Consider the following 26792-nt stretch of genomic DNA (forward strand, 5'->3'; position numbering starts at 1 on the left):
CTCAGTTTTCTTACCCATAAAATGAAGATGATAATAGTAACTACCTCACAGGGTTGTGCTGAAAATAAAGTGAATTAATAGATCTAATTCACTTAGCACAGTGCCTGGCCAATCATGAGCACTCAAAAAAAACCACCAGCAGTTATTATTAATAATCTACTCCACAATATGCACTGTGATCTTTTTACTCACTCTTTCTACCACTCTCTCCCTCTTCTTCCTTTCCTTGACACCTTCTTTCCTCTTATCACCTGCCTATGCCCCCACTCATTCCCATGGGCAAGATCAATCTTACTTTTGGCAATTTGAGGGACAGCCAAAAGGACTCTTCTGCCATAACATAAAAGTTCCTCTAAAATATAATTAGACATTCAATCCTCCAAATAAATAATCATTTTTAATGTAAAAGTCATGGCTTTTAATAATATTTAATAGCCATTAAATTATTAGCTTTATTCCTAATCACTCTGGCATATCCACTTATAATTCTGTCTGAAATTATCTTGTTTATTTATTTTTAGTTTAGTACAGTTCTCCCCAAGCTCGCTAAAAACAGGAGCTTTACTATCTTGTTCACCATTATATCTCCAATCCCTACAGAAGAGTCTAGCATATACTAGATGCTCAATAAATATTTGTCAAATGTTGAATGGCTGAACTACTTACTCTCTTCCAAAATTTGCCGTGCTGTTCACCCTCTGGTTCTCTCAATATGCTGTTTCCTCTGCATGGATTTCAAAATTCATTCCAGATATTCAGTGACTGCCTACTGTGTATTTCCCTGGCCCACTCCTGCCAGGTCTCCAGGACTCAACATGAGCATTTTGTCTTCCACAGGGCCTTCTCTGACCTATCCAGGCTGGATCACTGATCTTCCTGCCAGCTGCTGCAGTGCCCTTACCTGTCCTACTCCCAGCTTTGCATTCCTGAAATCTTCATATACCAGCAAAGCCCTGAATATAATAGATTGTCTACTATAAAATTTGTACTGGAGTAGATAATAACAAAACTGAGCTCTAACAGGGTTGGTGTGTATGTATAGGGATGGAGGAGGAGTCCGCAGAGCATAGTCACTTCTGTGACCGCCCCCCCACCTCCACCCACCATGCTCTGTCCCTCTGCAAAATTCTAAATGGCTTCATGTCAGGCCTTGAGGATAACACGAGACGAGTCAAAACCATGAACACCAAAGGTGTGGCTGTATCACTGTCAGGTTTCCTATGGTGATAACTCTTTGAAGAGAGAAACTGTCTTCCTCACTGTTTCCCTACAATTGGCCCAATGTTGAAAAGTGTCAGAGCCTACACTCTGTACGTGAATAAATGAATGTGCTAATTTCTATCAATTTAATTACTTTTGACTATAAAATTGTTGTTTTTAGTTTTTTAATCAAATTTTTGAATCATTTTGATGATATGTTTGTCCCATCTCGATAACACAATGTTTAAAAATAAATGAAGATTTATTTCTACATATTCCTTCTCCAAGATAAAATGATGCATTTAAGACACAAAATCCAGAAATTACATGGGCTCAGAATGGAATTCCAGACACTTCATCAGGGCTCAACTCTGACCCCAAATCAAGACACTAGGTGTTGCCACATCACCACTCACACACTTGGGTCAGGCCATTGTCCTGCATTTGACATTAATTGCACCTTCTGGACATATTTGCTGAGGGTTAAAAAGCTCTGAATGTGTGAAAGAGCAACTGGCAAGCACAGGCCAACATCAACATATTTAACCAGGGCAAGAATGGAAAAGATCTGGATGCTGGTTCTGAACTAGCTCCCTGGCCCCAACCCCAATGATAATCCAATAGCTTTGAGCCTTATTTCTCAAGTTAAGTCAGGTCCAGAGGACATTTTGAGAACCTCTATTTGTGGGAATATGCCCTCAGATACCCATGGGAATAGGTAATAAAATGGGGTAAGACAAACATACCCAGTTTTATTTCTAGACTATATCATCAAAACAGAAATAGTCTAAAGTTGACAAATTTTCTCAACTGTACCATAGCAATGATTTATACATCCTGTAGTCTTAATATGGCCTCCAAATGTGTGAAAGAAGAGACTGTACCATTTCAAGACATTCAATTTTTGATGTCAAAATAAGTTACTCATTGTATCAGTTCCAGACAGTTAGGGACCTCACCCTGATATTTATCTGTACAACACATCCTCTTCCAAAATACTCTATTCCATTGCTCTAAAAGAAAATACATTGTAATCATTTTGTGACAAATTTAGACATGTTGGGCAACAAAATATGTAGACAGTTGCTTGGTATGCAATTAAAATACCATTGGTGGGAACAACTGGCTCTGGCAATAGTAAAAGGAAATACACTTTTCTCGTCAGGAAAACAATTCCAGTTGACAGTCTCACTGAGCAAAATGAGATGGAGGTCTCAGCATGGCTCCTGATAAGAGATCTACTTGACCCCCATTCTGCACCTAGGGAGTCATAAATACTTCTGGAAAGGAATGAGAGAGAGCTGCACACCCTTCACACTCTGAGTTAACAGACAACGCACAGCAGAACCCCTCAACTCTGCACCCTCTGTTGGTGCAGCCCTCTGGGAAACAGTTGCAAGAGCTGACCTCAGATCTGAAATCACAAGCACTCCTCTCAGTGTCCTAGAGGGAACACATTTTAGCAAAAATGAACTAGAAGTCATCAAGAACATGTGACACCTCCAAGAAGACCTATGCTGTAGTTTCTAGGGATACACCTGCCCTCTTCATTGTACTTTGAAAATTCCAAAATATTAGTTAAGCTTCCCATTTAATAATTTTTTAAAAGGTCAGCTTATTCCGTGGTTTAACTAGAGTGAAAGAAAATCTTATCTCTCAGTATTCCCCTTTTTTAATAAAAAATGCCAAACATGAGCAAAAATAGGGAGACTAATACAATGAACTTTTCATTTATTACCTAGCTTCAACAATTATCAAATAATGGCCAAACACATTTCATCTCTAACCTTGCACGCTCCCCTCTGCCAATACTGGATTCCTTAAGGCAAATCTCAGACATCACATAATCTTATCTGTAAATATTTCAATCTGTAAATATTTCCATCTGTATCTTTGAAGGATAAGGGCTCTTTTTTAATATGGCCATTAACATATATAAAAACTGAAAAATAATTCTGTAACACCAACAAATATCCAGTCAGTAATCAGACTTCCCTGATTGTCTCATAATAGTTTTCATTGTTTGTTCAAATCAAGATCCATGTATTGAAATTGACACATCTCATATCTCAATCTATAGTGTTCTTTCTTCCCCTGTCTCCACCCACCCACCCCCCACACACACAATTTGTCATTGAAGAAACCAGGCTTTTTTCCTGAATAATTGTTCACATACTGCATTTTGCTGGCTGTATCCTCATGGTGGCATTTAACATGTCCCTCCTCCCCTGTTTTTTCCTGAAAACTATTTATTATGTATAGAGGCTTGATTACATTCAGGTCTGACTTTCTGACAAGATACTTCATGAGTGGCTAAACACAGGGATCAGGTGGCACTTTATAACTAGTTGTCTCTCTTTTTGTGATGTTAGTAGCCATTGCAGATCATCCTGGATTGTCTCATTAATGGTTGCAAAATGGTGATATTCTCCATCTATCCTTTCTTTGTCTGTTATGAATACTTATTTAAAGAGATATGTTTCATCATCAGCTATTTGATTATCCTGAGGTATGGCTTGTAAAGAACAGACGATAAAATTCTCAATTATTTCCCTTTATCACTTTTCAAAATAATGAGTTAGTTCCCTAGCATCCTCAAAAGGATTTTTTGTTTTTATTTCTAAGTATCATTATGAACTCGTGAATTTTAAAGCATTTTGTATAATTTGATTTATTTCAGTTATTAGTTTACTGTTTATTGGTGCTCAAATTGTCCCATTTTTAACCAATGACAATCTCTTCAAGTTGGTTCTTGAGTTCTTTTCTCAGGATCCCATATTCTTTAATTAATCCCTGCTTTATGCTATAATATGTTTCAGGCTCATCTTGTACATTTTCTATTACAGACCTGGAGTTAGACAGTTCTTTAAAGAACCCTAGTTCTTTTCACTGGGAAATGGTATTCAGAACCCACAATGTGGGGGCTAGGGTGCTCCGTGCTACTGGATTGGTCATTTTTTCTTGAGATTCTCGATAGACAAATATAGAAAATACGCTTTTTGAGATAAAGTCTTGCTGTGTCACCCAAGCTGGGATGCAGTGGCATGAATGAGGCTCACTGCAGCCTCCATCTCCTGGCCTCAAGAAATCCTTCTGCCTCAGCCTCCCAAGTAGCTAGAGCTACAGATACATACCACCACATCCCACTATTTTTTTTTTTTTTGTAGAGGTGAGATTTCTCCAGTTTTCCCAGGCTGGCCTTGAACCCCACTGGGCTCAAGCAGTCCTCCTGCCTCAGCTTCCCAAAGTGCTAGGATTACAGTCATGAGCCACTGTGCCCAGCCCCTAGAAAATGTTTTTTAAAAAACATATACATATACCATACATTTTTACTGATATTTTTTCTTTTTCCTTTTTTTTTTTTTTTTTTTTTTTTTTGAGATAGGGTCTCACCCAAGTTGGAGTGCAGTGGTGCTATCATGGCTTGCTGCAGCCTCAACATCTCAGGCTCAAGTGATCCTCCTGCCTCAGCCTCCACAGCAGCACCACCCTACTTGGCTATTTTTTTTTTTTTAAATAAAGGTGGGCGGTCACACAATGTTTCCTAGGCTGAATACTGATATTTTCTATTTAAATGTATAATAATAGGGTTTTTACTTAATTTCTTTGATTTTATATCTCTTTTCTCTTATGCTAAAAAATTCTAGTTAACCATAAACATTTACATAATTATTCTCTTTGTTCTATAATATACGTGCATAAGAGTTTCAGAATAACAATACTATTATTAAGAACACGATAACAATATATAGCCTAGATTTTGTATAGACCTTTTTAGTCTTTAAGTGTATATACCACTAGGGATATGTTGTAAAGTATTGGGTTTTAAAGTCTCTTGGAATAGACCTTCATGTGGTGATGTCATCAACTTGACAATTGGATTCATTGGTTTTACTTTTTATTTGCTATTTTATAGATTTATTTTTAAATTTTACTTCATTTCATAACTATATAAAATATGTACATAGTTTCAAAGTCAAATCTACAGATTCAAACATAATTTAAGTGACTTTTTTCATTTTTGAGTATCCTATTCAATATCAGAATTTATATTTATATATATATATTCCTTTCTTTGATCACTTTTCTAATTTTGCTTCTTTCACTTAAAAATATATTAACAATATATCCTAGTGATCATGAAAGTATATAAACATATTCACTTACTTTACTTTTTTATAGTTGTATAGCACTCCTCTTTTATTTGTATAACTACATAGTACTCCACTGAGTGACTGTACCAAAATTTATTCAACCAGTCCTCTGTTATGGACACAGGTTGTTTCTAACCTTTTGGTTACAAACATTACATTAATAAATTGTTTTGTGCCTAACTTGGGAGCTTATTTTTGTCTTCAGGATAGATTTCTAGAGGTGAAATTGCTTGGCCTAAAAATAAGTACATACATAATTTTGCTAGATATTGTCAAAAGTCTGCAATAGTTTGCATTCCTACTCAAAATGCCTGAGTACTTATTTCTCCACAAGCTGACAGAATTTAAAGTAAAATTTTTGAATTATTGCCAATGTGATAGCTGAGAAGTTATAGCTTAGTATAGTTTTAATTTACATTTCTTTTATTATAAATAAGACTACCTATCTTTTCACATTTCTAAAGGCTATTTAAACTGCTGTGAGTTATCAATATGTCATTTATTTTTCTGTAGAATTGTTGGTCTTTTTTTGTATTTAGAAGCCATTGAAATAATAGAATATTAATGCTTTATCTGTGCTAGAAGTTGCAAATATTTTGCCAGCTTGCTGTTTTACTTTATTTGGGGGACAGGGGCACAAAAACAATTTTTTGTTCCATGTTTATCAACTCATATTGCTTATGTATTTTGAATCATAAAAATTTTTTTCTCATTCCCAAGTTATAGAGAAATTCATCCATGTTTTTTATCTGATAATTGTATAGCTTCATTTTTATGGTAAATCTCAAATATATTTAGAATTTATCCTGATGTGTACTTTTTCCACATGGCTACCCTGTTATCCTAACACTTGTCTATTTTGGATTTCATCTCCCACCAAAATAAAGTAAAAACTAAATCTAATCATGAGGAAACATCATAGAAACCAAAACTTGAGGGTCAATCTCTAAAATTACTGTCATGGATTTTTTATATTAAAAAAACTTTATTTTTAAGAGCTATTTTATGTTCACAGCAAAATTGAGAGGGAGGTATAGAGATTTTCTTTATACCCTGTGCCCCAACACACGCCTAGCCTCCCCTATTATCAACAGACCCTCTTCTCTCAGAGTGGTACATTGGTTAGAATAGATGAACCAACATTGACACATCATTACCACCCAAAGTCCATATTTTTAGATTAGAGTTCACTCTTGGCATTTGCATTAGTCCATTCTTACACTGCTATAAATAGCTACCTAAGACTAGGTAATTTGTAAAGAAAAGAGGTTTAATTCACTCATAGTTCTGCAGGCTTAACAGGAACCATGACTGGGAGGCCTCAGAAAACTTACAATCATGGCGGAAGGCAAAAGGGAAGCACATACATATTTACAAAGGTGGAGCAGGAGAGAAAGAGAGAGAGTGAGGGGGGATGTGCCACACTTTGAAACCATGAGATCTTAAGAGAACTTTATCACTATCACCAGAACAGCATGGGGGAAGTCTGCCCCACCATGATCCAATCACTTCCCACTAGGTCCCTCCCCTGACACGTGGGGAATTACAAGTCAACATGAGATTTGGGTGTGGACACAGAGCCAAATCTTATCAGTGTTTTATATCCCATGAGCTTGAGCAAATGAATAATGACATGTATTCATCATTGCAGTATCATTCAAAGTAGTACCACTGCTCTAAAAATCCTGTGTGCTCTATTTATCCCTCCCCCATCCCAATCCATGGCAACAACTGATCTTTTTATTGTCTCCATAGTTTTGATTTTCTAGAATGTCATATACTTGGAATCATACAGTGTGTACCCTATTCAAATTGGCTTCTTTCACTTAGTAATATGCATTTCAGTTTCCCCCATGTCTTTTCACAGCTTGATAGCTCATTTTTTAGTGTTGAATAACATTCCACCGTCTGGATGTGCCATCTGGCCTGTATTTTCCAAAATATAGCAATACAGCAATGGAAAAAGACAAAGAAAGGCAACTAAAGAGATATGACAACTGAAAGCAATATATGGTTCCAGTTTCCATATTGTACTTGCGGGGGCGGGGGGAAATGCTGTAAAGGACATTATTGGGAGAATTGGCAGAACTGGAATATGGGTTGTATATTAAAGTGCTATGTTGATATTGAATGTCCCAAAACTGATAATTCACGCTACTGTGAATATATATGAGAATATTCTTGCTCTTAGGAAATATACACTGACATATTAGCAGGTAAAGGGGCATGATGTATACAACTATTCTCAAATGATTCCAAAAATACATAAAATATGTGTGTGTGTGTGTGTGTGTGTGTATAAAGAAAGAGACAGCGAGATAAAATAAATATGACAAAATGTTTAAAATTGGCAAATGTTGCCAAAGATTATTTGAGGGTTCTTTATACTATTCTTGCAAGTTTTTTTTTGGTAAGTTTGAAATTATTTCAAATTAACAAAATAAACAAAATTCTATCTTTTCCCCTACTGAACTCAGATGCTGCTTGTATCATATTCTCCATACCCATTTGCAGTGAGCTTTATTCTGTCTCATTCTCTGTGAGCAAACACTACACTACTTTAATTATGGCAACTTTATAATATGTTTTGTATATTTTAACTAAGTTTTAAATAATATCTGAAAGAATTTATCCTTCTCATTGTTCTTCTTTTTCAGAGTTTTCCTGTATATTCTTCCTTCTTTGTTCCTTTTTACACAACCTTATGATACTTTTATTGGAATAATATTACATTTATAGATTAACTTATAATTGACAACTTTGTGATGTTTAGTCTTTCTATCCAAAAGCTTGATGTGCATTCCCATTTGATGAAGTCCACTTTTGTGTTTTTCTGGATGTTTTATAGTTTTTCTTAACTGTGTTTTGACACTTTGCATATTTTGCCATTATAAGTGCAATATTGTTTCCATTATATCTTTTAACAGGTTTCAATACCCCATTTGAGTTCCCGAATAAAAAGTTTTTAAATCATTTTACAATTATTCTGAGGCAGATATTTTCTGGCCTGTTTTTTGTATCTTATTATTGCTGGTTGTGATGTGAAATTTTCAAAACAAAATATACTATCATTCACTTTAATTACTATTGCAAAGACAGGCTATGGTTAATACATGGGGAGATAGAAAACCCTGAATTCCAAAAGTTAAACGGGTTGAAAGCAACACATGGCAAATGACCTCAGCAATCTGCAGAAGGCTTGTATCTCCACCCCAAAAACCAAAGGAAGAGCACTGGAAAAAATTATTTAGTCTTGATGAAACGTTAACAAAATCTTTAAACTTGTTAGTGGCATCAGCATACCTGAAGAAAACATATGTGAACTAACTCTTTAATTAAATGTTAAGAATTTGTCGAGGTTTGTTCAGTTCTGTCAAGGAGGAAAATAACTGAAATATTTAAATTAAAAAAAAAAAAAGGAAGTCTGAGGACTGAAGAAAAACCCTCCAAACAAAACAAAATTCTTTATGATTCTGTATCTCGAGTATGTGCTTCCATACCTGCCAAGCAACTTTAAGGGAGTGAAAGCACTTGCCAACTTTCAAGTGTCCAGCCTCTCCCAGGCATATTTCTCACTGAAAACAAACCAATTCACCTGTGATGTACACATCAGTCTGTAGCGAGCCTGAGGGGAATACAGTCATCAGGCCCGGATGATCTGAGTGCAAACCCAGCACTGCAAGCCCAGAGGCCTCCTCAGGTGCTGACTTCTGCGTCTCAAACTGAAGGCAAGCCATACTGGACACCGGAGGGAGATTAAAAACTATAGAATCAAGTGGGTGAAGGATATGAACAGACGCTTCTGAAAAGAAGACATTTATGTGGCCAATAAACATATGAAAAAAACCTAATCATCACTTGTCATTAGAGAAATGCAAATCAAAATCACAATGAGATACCATCTCATGCCAGTTAGAATGGCGATCATTAAAAAGTCAGGAAACAACAGATGCTGGAGAGGATGTGGAGAAATAGGAATGCTTTTACACTGTTGGTGGGAGTGTAAATTAATTCAGCCATTGTGGAAGACAGTGTGGCAATTCCTTAAGGATCTAGAACCAGAAATACCATTTGACCCAGCAATCCCATTACTGGGTATATACCCAAAGGATTATAAATTTTTCTACTATAAAGACACATACACACGTATGTTTATTGCAGCACTATTCACAATAGCAAAGACTTGGAACCAACACAAATGCCCATCGATGATAGACTGGATAAAGAAAATGTGGCAAGATCGACGCTGCCTCCCCAACTCAGCTGTTGAGGTTTGGGGGTGGGGCGGGGAGAGGAGAAGGCCGCGACAGAGGAAGAAGGAAGCGGGGGAGGAAGAAGGATGCGGCGGAGGAAGAAGGATGCGGTGGAGGAAGAAGGAAGCGGCGGAGGAAGAAGGAAGCGGCGGAGGAAGAAGGAAGCGGCGGAGGAAGAAGGAAGCGGCGGAGGAAGAAGGAAGCGGCGGTGGAAGAAGGAAGCGGTGGTGTAGCGGGCACAGCAGACACAGCAGACACAGCAGCTCAGGCGGCGCCAGGTTCCTGGGAATGTCAGTGCGGCACGGTAGTTGGTGCGGATCCCGCGGAGCTTGGAGTTAAATTAAGGAAGAATAAAAGAGATGAACATCTCTTAAAGAGAAGGAATGTACCACATGAAGATATCTGTGAAGAGTCTGATATTGATGGTGATTATAGAGTGCAAAGTAACTCTCTAGAAGCTATTGTTCAAAATGTTTCAAGTGATAATCAACGAATTCAATTAAGTGCAGTTCAAGCTGCCAGGAAGCTTTTATCCAGTGATCGAAATCCACCAATTGATGACTTAATAAAATCTGGAATATTGGCTATTTTAGTCCATTGTCTTGAAAGAGATGACAATCCTTGTTTACAGTTTGAAGCTGCATGGGCTTTGACAAACATTGCATTTGGAACTTCTCAACAAACTCAAGCAGTAGCTCAGTCCAGTCCAATGCTGTGCCACTTTTCCTAAGGCTTCTCCATTCACCCCATCAGAATGTCTGTGAGCAAGCAGTGTGGGCATTGGGAAATAGCATAGGTGATGGGCCCCAGTGTAGAGATTATGTCATAAGTCTTGGAGTTGTGAAACCTTTACTTTCCTTCATAAGTCCAACTATTCCTATAACATTCTTTTATATATATACTTTAAGTTCTAGGCTACATGTGCACAACATGCAGGTTTGTTACATATGTGTACATGTGCCATGTTGGTGTGCTGCACCCATTAACTCATCATTTACATTAGGTATATCTCCTAATGCTATCCCTCCCCCCACCCCCACCCCACGACAGGCCCCAGTGTGTGATGTTCCCCTTCCTGTGTCCAAGTGTTCTCATTGTTCAATTCCCACCTATGAGTGAGAACATGCAACATTCTTAAGAAATGTTACTTGGGTTATGGTCAACTTATGTCGCCACAAAGACCCACCACCACCAATGGAAACCATTCAGGAGATTCTTCCAGCCCTTTGTGTTTTAATTCATCACACAGACGTAAATATATTGATAGATACAGTCTTGTTCCTCTCTTACCTTACTGATGCTGGCAATTATCAAATACAGATGGTAACAGACTCTGGAATATTTCCTCATTTGGCTTCCTCAGCCACCAGGAAGTTAAAGTTCAGACTGCTGCACTTCGAGCTGTGGGCAACATTATTACGGGAACTGATGAGCAAACACAAGTAGTGTTGAACTGTGATGCCCTTTTACACTTCCCAGCACTCCTGACACATCCCAAAGAGAAAATCAATAAAGAAGCAGTGTGGTTCCTCTCTAATATCACTGCAGGAAGTCAGCAGCAGGTACAGGCAGTAATTGATGTCAATCTTGTACCAGTGACAATACAAGATAAGGGGATTTTGGCACTCAGAAAGAAGCTGCTTGGGCCATAAATAACTTAAAAGTTAGTGGAAGGAAAGATCAAGTGGCTTACCTTATCCAGCAGAATGTTATCCCACCTTTTTGCAACTTGCTGACTGTAAAAGATGCACAAGCGGTCGTCCGCAAAGCCTGAGTCCTGTCCTCTCACTCTCCTCCCCAGACAGCATGAGCTTCAACACTTGCTCCACCTTCTCCACCTGCTCCACCTTCTCCACCAACTACCAGTCCCTGGGGCGCCTGGACAGTCAGCGCGTGGCCAGCATCTATGCAGGCGCTGGGGGCTCTGGTTCCCAGATCTCCCTGTCCCACTCCACCAGCTTACAGGGTGGCATGGGGTCCAGAGGCCTGTCCACAGGGATGGCCAGGGGTCTGGCAGGAATGGGAGGCATCCAGAATGAGAAGGAGACCATGCAAAGCCTGAACGACCTCCTGGCCTCCTACCTGGACAGAGTGAGGAACCTGGAGACTGAGAATTGGTAGCCGGAGAGCAATATCTGGGAGCGCCTGGAGAAGAGAGACCCCAGGTCAGAGACTGGAGCCATTACTTCAAGACCATTGAGGAAGATCTGAGGGCTCATCTTCACAAATACTGTGGACAATGCCCACATCGTTCTACAGATCGACAATGCCTGTCTTGCTGCTGATGACTTGAGAGTCAAGTATGAGACAGAGCTGGCCATGCGCCAGTCTGTGGAGAGCGACATCCATGAGCTCCGCAAGGTCATTGATTACACCAATGTCACTCAGCTGCAGCTGGAGATAGAGATTGAGGCCTCAAGGAGGAGCTGCTCTTCATAAAGAAGAACCGTGAAGAGGAAGTAAAAGGCGTACAAGCCCAGATTGCCAGCTCTGGGTTGACTGTGGAGGTAGATGCCCCCAAATCTCAGGACCTCGCCAAGATCATGGCAGAAAACTGGGCCCAATATGGCAAGCTGGCTCGGAAGAACCGAGAGGAGCTGGACAAGTACTGGTCTCAGCAGATTCAGAAGAGCACCACAGTGGTCACCACGCAGCTTGCCGAGGTTGGAGCTGCTGAGATATGCTTATGGAGCTGAGACATACAGTACAGTCCTTGGAGATTGACCTGGACTCCATGAGAAATCTGAAGGCCATCTTGGAGAACAGCCTGAGGGAGATGGAGGCCCGCTACACCCTGCAGATGGAGCAGCTCAACAGGATCCGGCCACACCTGGAGTCAGAGCTGGCACAGACCCAGGCAGAAGGACAGGGCCAGGCCCAGGAGTATGAGGCCCTGCAGAACATCAAGGTCAAGCTGGAGGCTGAGATCACCACCTACCACCGCCTGCTGGAAGATGGTGAGGACTTCAATCTTGGTGATGCCCTGGACAGCAGTAACTCCATGCAAACCATCCAAAAGACCACCACCTGCCAGATAGTGGATGGCAAAGTGGTGTCTGAAAACAATGACACCAAAGTTCTGAGACATTAAGCCAGCAGAAGCAGGGTACCCTTTGGGGAACAGAAGGCCAATAAAAAGTTCAGAGGTCACACCTTATACAAAAATTAATTCAAGATGGATTAAAGACTTAAATGTTAGACCTAAAACCATAAAAACCCTAGAAGAAAACTTAGGCAATACCATTCAGGACATAGGCATGGGCAAGGACTTCATGACTAAAATACCAAAAGCTACGGCAACAAAAGCCAAAATTGACAAATGGGATCTAATTAAACTAAAGAGCTACTGCACAGCAAAAGAAACTATCATCAGAGTGAACAGGCAACCTACAGAATGGGGGAAAATTTTTGCCATCTACCTATCTGACAAAGGGCTAACATTCCAGAATCTGCAAAGAACTCAAACAAATTTACAAGAAAAAAACAACCCCATCAAAAAGTGGGCAAAGGATATGAACAGACACTCCTCAAAAGAAGACATTTATGCAGCCAAAAGACACATGAAAAAATAATCATGATCACTGGTCATCAGAGAAATGCAAATCAGAACCACAATGAGATACCATCTCACACCAATGAGAATGGCAATCATTAAAAAGTCAGGAAACAACAGGTGCTGGAGAGGATGTGGAGAAATAGGAACACTTTTACACTGTTGGTGGGACTGTAAATTAGTTCAACCATTGTGGAAAACAGTGTGGTGATTCCTCAAGGATCTAGAACTAGAAATACCATTTGACCCAGCAATCCCACTACTGGGTATATACCCAAAGTATTATAAATCATGCTACTATAAAGACACATGCACATGTGTGTTTATTGCAGCACTATTCACAATAGCAAAGACTTGGAACCAACCCAAATGTCCATCAATGATAGACTGGATTAAGAAAATGTGGCACATATACACCATGGAATACTATGCAGCCATAAAAAAGGATGAGTTCATGAAGGTGGAAACCATAATTCTCAGCAAACTATCACAAAGACAGAAAACCAAACACCACATGTTCTCACTCATAGGTGGGAATTGAACAATGAGAACACTTGGACACAGAGTGGGGAACATCATACACCGGGGCCTGTTGAGGGGTCGGTGGCTGGGGGAAGGATAGCATTAGGAGAAATACCTAATGTAAATGACAAGTTGATGGGTGCAGCAAACCAACATGGCACATGTATACCTATGTATCAAACCTGCACATTGTGCACTTGTACCCTAGAACTTAAAGTATAATTTTAAAAAAAAATGCAGGGGCAAAAAAAAAAAAGATGCACAAGTTGTGCAGGCAGTACTCAATGGACTAAGTAATATACTAAAAATGGCCAAAGATAAGGCATAAACCATGGACAATCTTTTTTTTTTTTTTTTTTTCAGACGGAGTCTCACTCTGTCTCCAAGCTGGAGTGCCATTATGCGATCTTGGCTCACTGCAATCTCTGACTCCCTGGTTCAAGCAATTCTCCTGTCTCAGCCTCCTAAGTAGCTGGGATTACAGGCACATGCCACCATGCCCAGCTAATTTTTGTATTTTTAGAAGAGACAGGGTTTCACCACGTTGGCCAGGATGGTCTCGATCTCCTGACCTCATGATCCGCCTGGCTCGGCCTCCCAAAGTGCTAGGATTACAGGCTTGAGCTGCCGTGCCCCAGCCAGGCAATATTATAGAAGAAGATGGAGGGCTGGAGAAAATTAAACAACTTCAAAATCATGAAAATGAAGACATCTACAAATTGGCCTATGAGATCATTGATCAGTTCGTCTGTTCAGATGATAATTGATGAAGAACCTAGCCTTGTTCCAGAGGCAATTCAAGGCGGAACATTTGGTTTCAATTCATCTGCCAATGTACCAACAGAAGAGTTCTAGTTTTAGAAAGACGTCATGGAAGTTAGGTACAATGCAGCACTGAGATATATATACACACATGTATACACATATATATACATATATACATCTATATATATACACACATATACATATATATGTGTGTATGTGTGTGTATATATATATATATATATACACACACATACACACACACACACACACACCATGGAATACTATGCAGCCATAAAAAAGGATGAGTTCATGAAGCTGGAAACCATAATTCTCAGCAAACTATCACAAAGACAGAAAACCAAACACTGCATGTTCTCCCTCATAGGTGGGGATTGAACAATGAGAACACTTGGACACAGGGTGGGGAACATCATACACTGGGGCCTGTATGATATATACATGTATGTATATGTGTATACATGTGTGTATATATACAAAGTTTTGATCCATCAAGCTTGGCTCGTGGGATCTGCTGCTGCATTAAATATAAATAGGGAAATAAAATGTGAAGATTTCATTTGAAATCACAGAAAATGCCCAAATGAGGTCAAGATGGAGAATGGGTGCAAGTGAGAATGAGTGGCAAAATGTAATGGAAACTTCACATGAATGCTTATTTACGTTGTTCAAAGTAAAAAGGGCTATAGGTCACAGATCATCAGTGCCTGAGAAAGAACACTGACTTGCTTTATATCAATTGAGGGGAAAGTGCAGTACTGTGATCTTCAACCTTGTAAGCATAAAAGAGAATAGGCTGCCTGTATAAGTCAAAGGAAAATAGGCCAAGGCCTTGTTATGAAGCAATGTGTGAATGGACAATGTTGAATGAATGTCTGGGTCAGTGATGGAGAGCCAGGTTCGTCTTTAAAATCTAGGGCTTGTCACTTATGAAGCAGACTCCTAGTACTGGAGTGACTCTGTATGAGAGTGTGGTTGTGGTGCTGTATGTGAACTCATGTAAGCTTGATTCACCTTCAGGGGCTGATAACAAACCTAGTAAATCATCAAAATGAGATAATAAGTGCTAATGTACACTGGACATGAAAACAAAGACTGGTTTAGCAGCAGACATTGGTTTACTCTACAGCTTGTGTTTTCTATTTCCCCCTTTCCCACCTCCTTCCCCCTACCCAACTCCTTTTTTTTTTTTTAGTTTTTATTTACCTAGTGTGCCTTTTTTTAGTTGCTTCTCAAGTCAGGAAACTTTACAGGAAGGATTCCCTGTGCATTTGCACCAGATGAATGTTTGATGCTATGAAAAACTTTCCATAGCATCAAAACTAATTTGTGTAGATTTTTGCATAAAAAAATCATAAATTTCCCTCAAAGTAGACTGTGTTGCAGCACACAAGTTGCCATAATAGTATAAAACAGTAAAATGTGCTTAAAAGGCCATCTTTTTCATTTTCAGAGATAACATAAAGATGTTTGCCTGAGGTAAATCTATAGCATAGTTCATTTTTAGGTTTTGTTGAGTCCTGTAAAGAAGAAGAAAAAAAAGTTTCAGCTGTGGTAGAATACCATGCTGTGTTTAAATGTTACTTGTTTTCAAACTTTCTTTTCTATGAAAATGACATGGAAACTTCTAAAATGGAATTTGTTGTATATGTACTGCTGAATAAAGACCAATGAAGAGGTTTGAGGAGATGTACAAATCAAGTAATGGTTTGAACACCTTTAATAATATGCCTAATCTGTTCCATTGTTTCAGAATCTTTTTATCTTAGATGTAGGCAACCATGAACAATCTATTTTGAGCCCCTTTAGGGAGAAAACTTTGTATTTTTAAAACTTGCATAAAAGTTATGCAAGTGGTTTTTATAAATCGGAATAATACCTCAGTTTTGATGTTATGCACACTAAGTTAAATGTGACATAAATTAATTTGTACAAAAAGAACTAGGTGGCTCATTGTAAGAAATCCTGTGCCTTCCCCTTTGAGCACAAGTGTTGCATGAACAACAGTTTGCTATAAGAAACATACCAGATTAGCCACCATTAGCATCTATATCTACTTTGTGTTTAAAAATCAACTGGTAATTCTGAAACACTGTAGAATAGATAAAAATTATTTTGTGATCATAACTCTTTGTTGAACTAGAGTATTTTTGCAACATTCCTTGTCATCAGAATAATGGTTAAAGTTTAAAACTAGAAGCAGCAGAAAACTAGCTTGTAAAATGTATCCAAGTAAAGTGCAGGCTAGGCTGTCTTGGGGAAATAAACATTAAAACTTAAAGCAATGTTAAAAAAAAGAAAAAGAAAGAAAAGAAAATGTGGCACATATACACCATGTAATACTATGCAGCCATGAAAAAGGATGAGTTCATGTCCTTTGCAGGGACATGGATGAAGCTGGAAACCATCATTCTCAGCAAACTAACACAGGAACAGAAAACCAAACACCGCATGTTCTCACTCATAAGTGAGAGTTGAACAATGAGAATACACGGACACAGGGAGGGGAACATCACACAATGGGGCCTATCAGAGGGTTGGGGGCTAGAGGAGGGATGGCATTAAGAGAAATACTTAATGTAGATGATGGGTCGACAGGTGCAGCAAACAACCATGGCACGTGTAAGCTATGTAACAAACCTGCACATTCTGTACATGTATCCCAGAACTCAAAGAATAATTTTTAAAAAAATCCTTCAACAAAAAAACACTATAGAATCAATTTAATGTGGTTTCATGTCTGCAGTATAGAGTTCAAAAACCCTATATTGCTTCAGCACAGAGATGAGGAAATAGTTGGCTTTTCTAGACCTATAAATGGATTGCTGAGAGAGAAGCTAGGTGGACCTGAGATTCCTTTGACAAGCAAGATTCTCCATCTGGATGGAGTAAACGGAACCTCTACAACAGGGCAGGTTAGAGCCCTGATGCAAGGGATCTAAGTATTGAGCTGCCAAGAAAGAGCATTGATGGCAAGAGCAGATTTTTCTCAAGTCATTCTAACAAATGGTGTTTTTGCTGTGTAACACTGTAAACCTCAGCAATTAGGTGGTGGCTATTCTCCTCTAGTAGAGATTTAGTGGGATCAACAGGAGCTCTACTTCAAAGTCACACTAATTTAAAATTATTCTCCAGAGCAGCCTACCAAGTCCCCTGGCTTATTCTTTTCTATTTAAGGGAAGAAACCCAACAGGATTAGGAAGTGTGACTGCCTGCCTAGAGTTTGACATTTTACACAGCCAAGAAAATAGGTTTGTTACTCTAAAAAGTCTCTCAGACTAAAATTAATTTGAGAACAAAGTTGAAATCTGCCTCCAACTTACTCTTTATTGTTACATTTCCACTGAAAATTTCATCTCCACTTTTTATATGTCCAATATATTTTCTACTTTATTTCTTCTCAAGATTCTTAAGGTCAAAAACCTTAAGAGCTAGATTATAATAAATGATGCTGAAATTATGTTAAACCTATAAAACCAAAGTCTGGCTAAACCTATGGTTTTACTAAAATAAATAAGTGGTTTTGTTAGCAAATTGCACTACATACTTAGAAAGAGTCAAGCCTTCTATTCTATTTAACATGGCTTTCATCTCTATCCCAACTGCCTTTCACTCTATCAACTAGAAAAAAACACCAAGTATACTTCTAGGGCTTTCTTGAGGTTCAGCAGTCATTCTCACAGTCATGAAACAGACTTTTTCCCAGGAGCCTGCGTGTCCTCAGACTTGAAGATGTATCTGTTTTCTTTTCATGCCACTTTTTCGTTCATCTTCACGAAGAGAAATAACAAGGAATAGCTTTAAGATAATAAACTTGCCCTTTTACCTGTAGATTCACTTTGCCAAAATAAGAGACACAGAACAGACTAGCCAGGAAGATCCAACTTCTACTCGTTGCCTTGCTACCATAGGTATTTGATACCCGATGGCTAGGTGGCACTGCACTCAACCAATATTCTAAGATGTTGAATGAGGAAATCAACAGCAGACCCAAGGCCTTCTATTTTTAATTTACTCTTCTTTGGGGCCTGTCTCACAGCTTTATGCATAGCACTCTCCCAGCTATCAGCCCACCCCCACCCTGGAATCATTGAGCTACGAAAGCCTGATGTCAGGCAATTGCTCGACCATCAGTTTTTACTGTGGACCTCCTAGTGAAAGCATTCCTAACCAAAGTGTTAGGACTCTTGTGTTGCTGTTCCTGATAATTCAAGGATGATATACACATAACCAAAGACACTAAAAAGTATTATAATGTGTACATTTCCCTCCCCAACCCTTAAATTCGTTGGGTGATTTATGTCCTGGGTGTATATGAGTGAATGATATCAATCTCACACATACAGACGTCCATGTATACCTCCATATGAGAAATGCTTGGTCCTTGCACCAAATACTAAGGAGGGCCCAATTCTTTACATGGTAAAGAGAAACCAGCTTTTCAGATGAAGGAAAACACAGGTGCAGAACATGGAGGTGTAAAATGATATGAGGAACTACAGCATATGTTGGGACATTTTTTAAAAAAAGGTAAAACCAGAGAAGTGGGCAAGGTCCAGATATGAAGCACCTTAAAAGCCATCTAAAGAGCCTGGAATTTATTCTTAGCTGTGAAGACTCAGGGAAGAGGTTAAAGTAATAGAGACATGACTGGATTTCTATCTAGGAAAGAACACTCTAACAGCAGCAAGGAGAATGGATTGGAGACCTGCAAGATTAAAGGAAGAGGTCTCAGAAGCTGCTGCAATAATCCAGGTATGAAATTAGGAAAGCCTAAAGTAAATCAGCAGCAGAAGAGATGAATAGGAGGGGTATAAAGGAGAGATTTTGACTTGTTCTTAAATTAGGTTTTGGGGAAAAAAAGAGAAAGGCAGAGTCACAGAAGACTGTCAGTTTTCCAGTTGCATAAGGCAGTGTTTTATACCAAGGGAGACAATACAATAGGAAGAACATGTTTGGTTTGTGGGGGGGAAAATGAGCTCCATTTTGGACATAACAAATTTGAAGCAACTGTACAAAATACAAGTCAGGATAAACTGAAGGCAGTTAAATAAATCATTTTGGAGACTAGGAATGAAGCCTGGACTGGAGCTGTGGATTTGGGTGCCAGATGCTTATCAGTGGCAGTCTGAACCAGAAGAATAAGTAAGATCTCTCGGGAAGCATGGAGAAAATAAGGCAGAGGATACAGCCTGGTCATCTCCCAACATTTTAGGGGCAAGTGTGGGAAGAGAAGCCAAGAAAAGTGACTGAGAATAACAGAATATTCACCAGCTGAAGGAGGACCAAGGATCTGTGTCATCACAAAAAGACACTCCAAGGCTGGAATAAAACATGGCCAACAGAGCCAAATTCCACCAAGGACATAAGCAAAAGAGAGGATTTCTTTAGAGTCAACAGTTTGAACACAGTCCTGAAAAGGGCCAAGAGGATTGGATCAAGTGCACAGGTGGGAAAATCAGTCTGGGGAGAAGAGATGCCTTGTCTTCCAGGATTAGTGATAAGATCAGAGGAGGCTGAGGGCAGAGAAAGGAAGTTTGCAGAGTGGACATAGGAAATTGAGGAAGTTTGTGCCAATGGACTCAGTTTGACTGAAGAGGCAGCTCTGGATACCTGCTGAGGGAAAATTAGGCAGTAGTGAGGGAGGACTCTGAAGACAGCCAGTGATATTTGCAGAGGATGCTGTAGGAAATTCTTCCCTACCCTGACACCACTTCCTTGGCACCAACCTGACCCCATGCCTAAACCCATGAAACAGAAAACTATTTCAATTAATAAATTAAATTAAATTTTAGATTTATTTATTCTCATTATTGAGTGCCTATGTAGTGCAAGGCAATGTGCTGAACTCAGGAGATGTAAAGATTTCACAATGTTTGAAGAGCTGTAAATCCTCCCCACTGAAATTTTATCAGCGTGATGTCTACTCATCTTCAGGTCTCATCTTAAAATGACACTTCCTCACAGGTACCAGTCCTCACTCCCTATACTAGGTTAGGGCCTCCTCTCCAACATTCTCAGCACGCCATATGCTTTTCCTTGGTAGCTCCTCCAGTAATAACTAAATAATTAGTTATAATCAAATAGGTAATGTAAATATTAATTACATTACATATATAGTTTTTAATATCTATCTTCTTTGCCCACTAAATTGTAACCCCCACGAGATCAGTAAGCTAGTTATTGCTGGATGCTCAGCACCAACAAACAACATGATATTTATTAATTCATTCATCCAATAAGTATTCAACCCCCCTATATAAGAGACATAGTGTACATAACAGACGCCCAGGAAATACTTGTTGAATGAATCAATGAATAAATAAATGAAGTTCTATAGGAAGATTCATTTCTTCAAAATAAAGTCTACTGAGTAATCTATAATCACAATTTGATATGGTACAAACTTAAGGGATTCCAAGTACGGGGCACTCACTTGGTTGAATTTAAATGGGGAAAGCTAACTTTTGACAGAAATGATGATTTGGGGGGGAAAGTATGAATGTAGATTGGATGCTAAGAGGGTAGATGGCCCACAAAAGAAAATCTTATTATTTGAACCACTCTTCATAGGCTGGGCCTCACTGTGTACTACAGCAAAAGGAATAGAATGTCTCTTACCTTAATTGGACCATGAATAATACTTCCGTTCTATTTCTAACCAAAAGCATATATATGCTAGGTTATGGGATTGCTGGGGACTAGGACTCACAGTACAATTCTGTAAAAAGAAATATCATTATACTTTTGAATCTCTCAGATTTAATTGAAGTTTACAAATGAAAAATAGCTTTGTGTTACTACTCTGAAAAAAGGTATGATAGGAGCCCACCATGAGGAGCAGCAACATAAAAACAGCAAAATGATAAACATTACAGGTCCAGCCAGCTCAAATCTGTCTGTCTTGTAAGATACAGACTTGTGAACATTTTCTTGGCATATCTGGTCTGTTTGAAGTAAATAGAGTGTAAAAAGGCCTTACCCATATTTTTTTAATTCCATTGACCCTCTTAAAAAGACCAGTGAGTCTTTTAATAACTAAACAGTAAGTCTGGAAATCATACCTAATCCTAGGAAATTTTACACTGTTAGGGTGGCCTACAACAGCAAAGACTTTTTAAAAACCTTTCCTGAAGTACCTTTTTGCAAATAAATCACCCTTGCAAACAACTTTTAAAATCAGGATACCTCCAATAGCAATGCCATTTGCCTTGCAAAAGTTTCCTTGGCTCTGGCATATTCACCCAGTCCAGGGTCTCTCTAAATTTCCATCCTTACCCATATTTCTAGTGTAGAGAAAAAACAAAACCTGTCATCATTTTCATCTCCTGCCCCCAGCTCCTTCCAAAATCAAAATAAACAAACCAAAGCTAATTAAAGGAAAAGTCAGAGCTGGTGCTAACCTAGTATTCACTAAAATGGTTGTACCAGTTGTTAAAAAGTTGAAATATTTCTTCAACTTTCCTTTAAGAGTCCTCTTCCTTTCCAGCAACCCCATAATCTAGCAAATAAAAGGTTAATGATTTGTACCTACAGAGATATCTGTTCTGACATGTCAATGCCTTTACTGTTTATGATTATAGATAGAGATTGAAACGACAGAGAGCTATACATAGGTATATAATATCACTCTTGGAAATAGGCAAACTACATTCACTCTTTCCAGCACCTACTTCCTTATTCCCTTTAGTTTCATCATAGTTCTCTCCTGTTCTTAAGCAAACAGGTGAATTTCATAATTAAAGAAAGTAAGAAGCCAATGTATAAATAACCCTGTACTTCCACAGAGATGTATTAGAGCAGAGCTGGTACAAAAGATGACTATCGTAAAGAAAACCCAACTTTTAATTTTCATTATGAAATTGAAGAAAATCTTCTAATAAACTTTGCTGTAGAGTTAAAAATCATGAGACAAAAGATTTTTAGACCCATGTGTGCTCAACGCCTGAGGCGCGTGGACCTGTTTTCGATTTGCAGTGTTAATTCTCCTGATACTGTGAGGTTGCCTGACAGCTCACCTTCCTTTGTCAGTCCTTCCCAGGGTGTGTCTTCCACCCAGGCTCCACCCTGTCACTCTTTAAACATGTCTCTCATGCTCTGTTAAAAGTTCCCAGATATTTATTTTCCTCTTCCTTTTATCTAGGTGTTTACAGTTTCTAAATGTGCCAGGGTATTTATCAAGAACAACCTATGAAAATGCTGGGAATTTGAGGCTGAATGTTAATAAATGAATGAGTTCCCTTCAAGCAAAAAGCATGCCACTGTTCATGAACCACTGCTCACTTTTACACTACTCATCAACTGATAATTATTATGCAGTTGTAGCTGGATGGTCCTTGTGGAGCCTAAACTGACATGGGGCTGGATGTGGAGCCAGAGGTATTCCCTCACCCAGTGTCATATGGATGAGCTCATTGACATAGGGACACAGGGATCCCATGAGAAGACAGTCATCTTACGTTAAGAATACGGAAGAGAGACAGAGAAGATGAGGATAATGTAAGGAAGGACATAGCATCCACTCCAGCCCCACCTGAGAGGCTCCACTGGACCCTGAGGAGGGAAGGACCTTCCTTCTCTAAGGGAGCTCTGGAGCTGCAGTGAATGGCAGGGGGACCCTGTGATCCTTTGGGGTGGACACATCAGCAGAAGGGCAAGGGCAAGATCCCTCCCTTAACTACCCTGTGAGCAGTGGACACCAACAGAGTCTCTGGAGAAGAAAAATATGAGACACTTGGGTCCCACAAGCATAGAGAGAAACACATTAGGGCCTCCCAGAAATAACTAAAAAGGGATAAGAGAGGCCCTGTGGTCCCTCATGAGTAGGTGCAAGTAGGAACCAGAAGACACGGATTCTGGCTGTTCCTGTGACCTCTGTACACCAGGAGCTAATGAGGCCTGGCAACATCATTCTGGGTTTCACTCAGTCACCTGCTAAAAGGAAAACCTTAGACAAATTACATTTAACATGGTTTAATTGAGCAAAAAAACATTCAGGAATTGGGCAGTCCCCAAACCAGAATACATTCAGAGAGATTCCAGCACTGCCACATGGTCGAAGAAAATTTATGGACAGAAAAAGGAAAGTGACATCCAGAAAATGGAAGTGAGGTACAGAAACAGCCAGACTGGTTACAGCTTGGTGTGTGCTTTAGTTAGTGTGTGCTTATTTGAACGCGGTTTAAACAGTTGGCCGTCTTTGATTGGTCGAAACTCATTGACTGGCGCAAGAGTAGGTTATAGCCTGTTTACACATCCAGTTAGATTACAGTTCATTTTATACAGAGAAAACTTTAGGCTGAATTTAAAATATATAAGGAGGCAGCTGTAGACTAAACTTAATTTAACAACCTCCAGGTTAAGAAGCACCGTCACCATTTCTAACAATCTTCTGGGATGCAGGGAGGTGGAAAGGCATAGCACATACTTTTTATTTTTTACAAAAAGGCCCTAAGTGAAGACCCCATTCCAAGTCATTGGTCCACACATACACAGAACATCACTGGGGCTGCCAGGAAGGAAACAGCAGTGCTGTTCAGGAGAGTCTGATGACGTCCCTGCCATGGGCCTCTGCTTTTCTTGATATGAACTCGGAAAGAACATTCCACACAATGGAAATGTCTGGACTTGTTCAGATGGTGTTGTCAGGGATAACTTTTCCCCTTTATTTAAAGTAATGTATCTAAACTTTTCCTTCTCATTATTCCTCCCTCACCAGCTTTTCTTACACTTTTTTTTCTTATGCCCTCCCCAATGAAATGAAATTTTAATACCACAGATTTGCAGTACGTTTTTATGTACTGTATGTATAGTCGTACTTCATATACTAAAAGCAAAAGTAAAAATTTTTTTGCCCACCAACAACAAATATTTACCACCTTGGGGGTGAGAATTCAAGATTTAGATTTATTTTACTTTCAGAGCATCTTGGGACCTAGGCCTGCAATCTTGTCCCATCTGAGACCCAGCTCATCCCCCACTGAAGCCAGCAGCACATACACCCCTGGGAGCCTGAAACTTTCCATCATGCACACAGCATTGTTACCCATGTGTGCCCAAACACCGTGTGGCTTGTGGTTATTACATCCCCAAACCAGCCAGCTGCTGGTTGGCAGGTATTTCCAAGCAATATCCACTTTTGTTTTACTGCTAAATCACATGTGCCTCTCAAATGCAATCTACTACTACTTATTAATATAGTTAGATACATCCTGAGCTTTTCCAGGACACCACAGTCTAATTACTTTACCCCCATGATTGGAAAATCTAATTCCCCTTTTTATACCAGGGATACTTTTAAACTACATAGGCTCTCTGAAGTATCCCTTTATATAAAATTATTTAAAACTTACCAAATTCCAAACTCTCCGTTTTTCATAATCTACATGAACTGTCAAATCATTGGTGAAGGCGGCAAAAATGGCAAAAATAGTTTTGCTTATCTCCCCACTCACCACTCAAAGAAAGTAAACTTCTACCTTTTCACCATACGCTCTAACAATTCTCAAAAAGTAAATTTTTAAATGGAAAAGGTGTTTTCCCATTATATTAAGCAAGGGGAATCATTAAACAGGTACCTACTACTCTAGGGGAAAGTCCACACATTCAATTCCAGTCATCATAAAACAGAAATATCCTAAACAGAAACTTTATGCTACACCATGGCACCTTCAGCCTTCATTTAGTGGTCTCACCTTCTCAGTAAGTCCACTCCAAGGCTGCTGATGGCATCCAATTAATCAAGCAAGTATTAGACTTTGCGATGGAGAGCAATGAAGTGCTAATGAGGACCACGTGCAGTTGTGAATGGCCTCCATCCATGTGACCAGCCACGCCACCAAATGGAGAGGAATTGCTCAGGATGGAGCTATTAGGAATCTTAGAGAGCAACCCCAAGTAGTTACACTGTGTGTGTTTGATTGTGCCATGGGCCTCAGAGAGATTCCAAATGATCCACTGGTGGTTTGTGTCAATTCAATTTCAACACATGTTATTTTCAAAATCTTTTAAGGGGGTTTATAATTCACTTATGGTGATTGTGGGTCCATTACACTTTGACACATAACAATCTAATAGTTCAATATATTAGGAAGAATGCATACATTAGAAAAGTAAACATATCCAAATTAGTCACACTTGGGCCTTCCCACCTCAACTAATCATGGTAATTTGTGAACATGTCTGAAATATGCTTTGAAAGACTTGAATTCAAGGCCAACGTCAGCTTTTAATCAGTCCTTAAGATTCACACCTTTTCATTTTCATCAATAATTTATCAGCCTGACACCAATGGCATGTTGATATTCATGGCTTTTGTAGAATTTCTAACTCAATGTTTCTCAGTCAGGGGCATGCCTTTGAGTGGCCTTAGAGATTTTGAACATTGACACACTGATACCTACACCAGGACAAACTGAGTGAGCATGGTCTGAGAGTGGGCTCTGGAATCCATATATATATATATATATATATATATATATATATATATATATATATATATATGAGTGTGTATATATATGTGTATATATATGTGTATATATATATTTTTATACATTAAGTTGTAGGGTACATGTGCACAACGTGCAGGTTTGTTACACAGGTATACATGTGCCATGTTGGTTTGCTGCACCCATCAACTTGTCATTTACATTAGGTATTTCTCCTAATGCTATCCCTCCCCCAGCCCCCCACCCCGTGATAAGCCCCAGTGTGTGATGTTCCCCACCCTGTGTCCAAGTGTTCTCATTGTTCATTTCCCACCTATGAGTGAGAACATGTGCTATTTGGTTTTCTGACCTTGTGATAGTTTGCTCAGAATGATGGCTTAAAGCTTCATCCATGTCCCTGCAAAGGACATGAACTCATCCTTTTTTATGGAAGCATAGTATTTCATGGTGTATATATGCCACATTTTCTTAATCCAGGCTATCACTGATGGACATGTGGGTTGGTTCCAAGTCTTTGCTATTGTGAATAGTGCCGCGATAAACATATATGTGCAAGTGTCTTTATAGTAGCATGATTTATAATACTTTGGGTATATACCCAGTAATGGGATTGCTGAGTCAAATAGTATCTCTAGTTCTAGATCCTTAAGGAATCGCCACCCTGTCTTCCACAATGGTTGAACTAATTTACCACCAACAGTGTAAAAGTGTTCCTATTTCTCCACATCCTCTCCAGCATCTGTTGTTTCCTGGCTTTTTAATGATCGCCATTCAAACAGGCATGACCTGGTACTTATTGTGGTTTTGATTTGCATTTCTCTGATAACCAGTGATGATGATCATTTTTTCATATATCTGTTGGCTGCATAAATGTCTTCTT

The 26792-nt window shown here is 39.1% G+C and overlaps 2 pseudogenes; both read left to right on the forward strand.

Annotated features, from left to right (window-relative positions):
• The first annotated feature begins 1044 nt into the window (after positions 1 to 1044).
• LOC100612041 (importin subunit alpha-3-like) lies at positions 1045 to 11381 on the forward strand (annotated as a pseudogene).
• A 32-nt stretch (positions 11382 to 11413) lies between these two features.
• LOC107974987 (keratin, type I cytoskeletal 18-like) lies at positions 11414 to 12698 on the forward strand (annotated as a pseudogene).
• Positions 12699 to 26792: the final 14094 nt, after the last annotated feature.

Source organism: Pan troglodytes, chromosome 5, assembly GCF_028858775.2.
Source record: "Pan troglodytes isolate AG18354 chromosome 5, NHGRI_mPanTro3-v2.0_pri, whole genome shotgun sequence".
NCBI lineage: Eukaryota > Metazoa > Chordata > Mammalia > Primates > Hominidae > Pan > Pan troglodytes.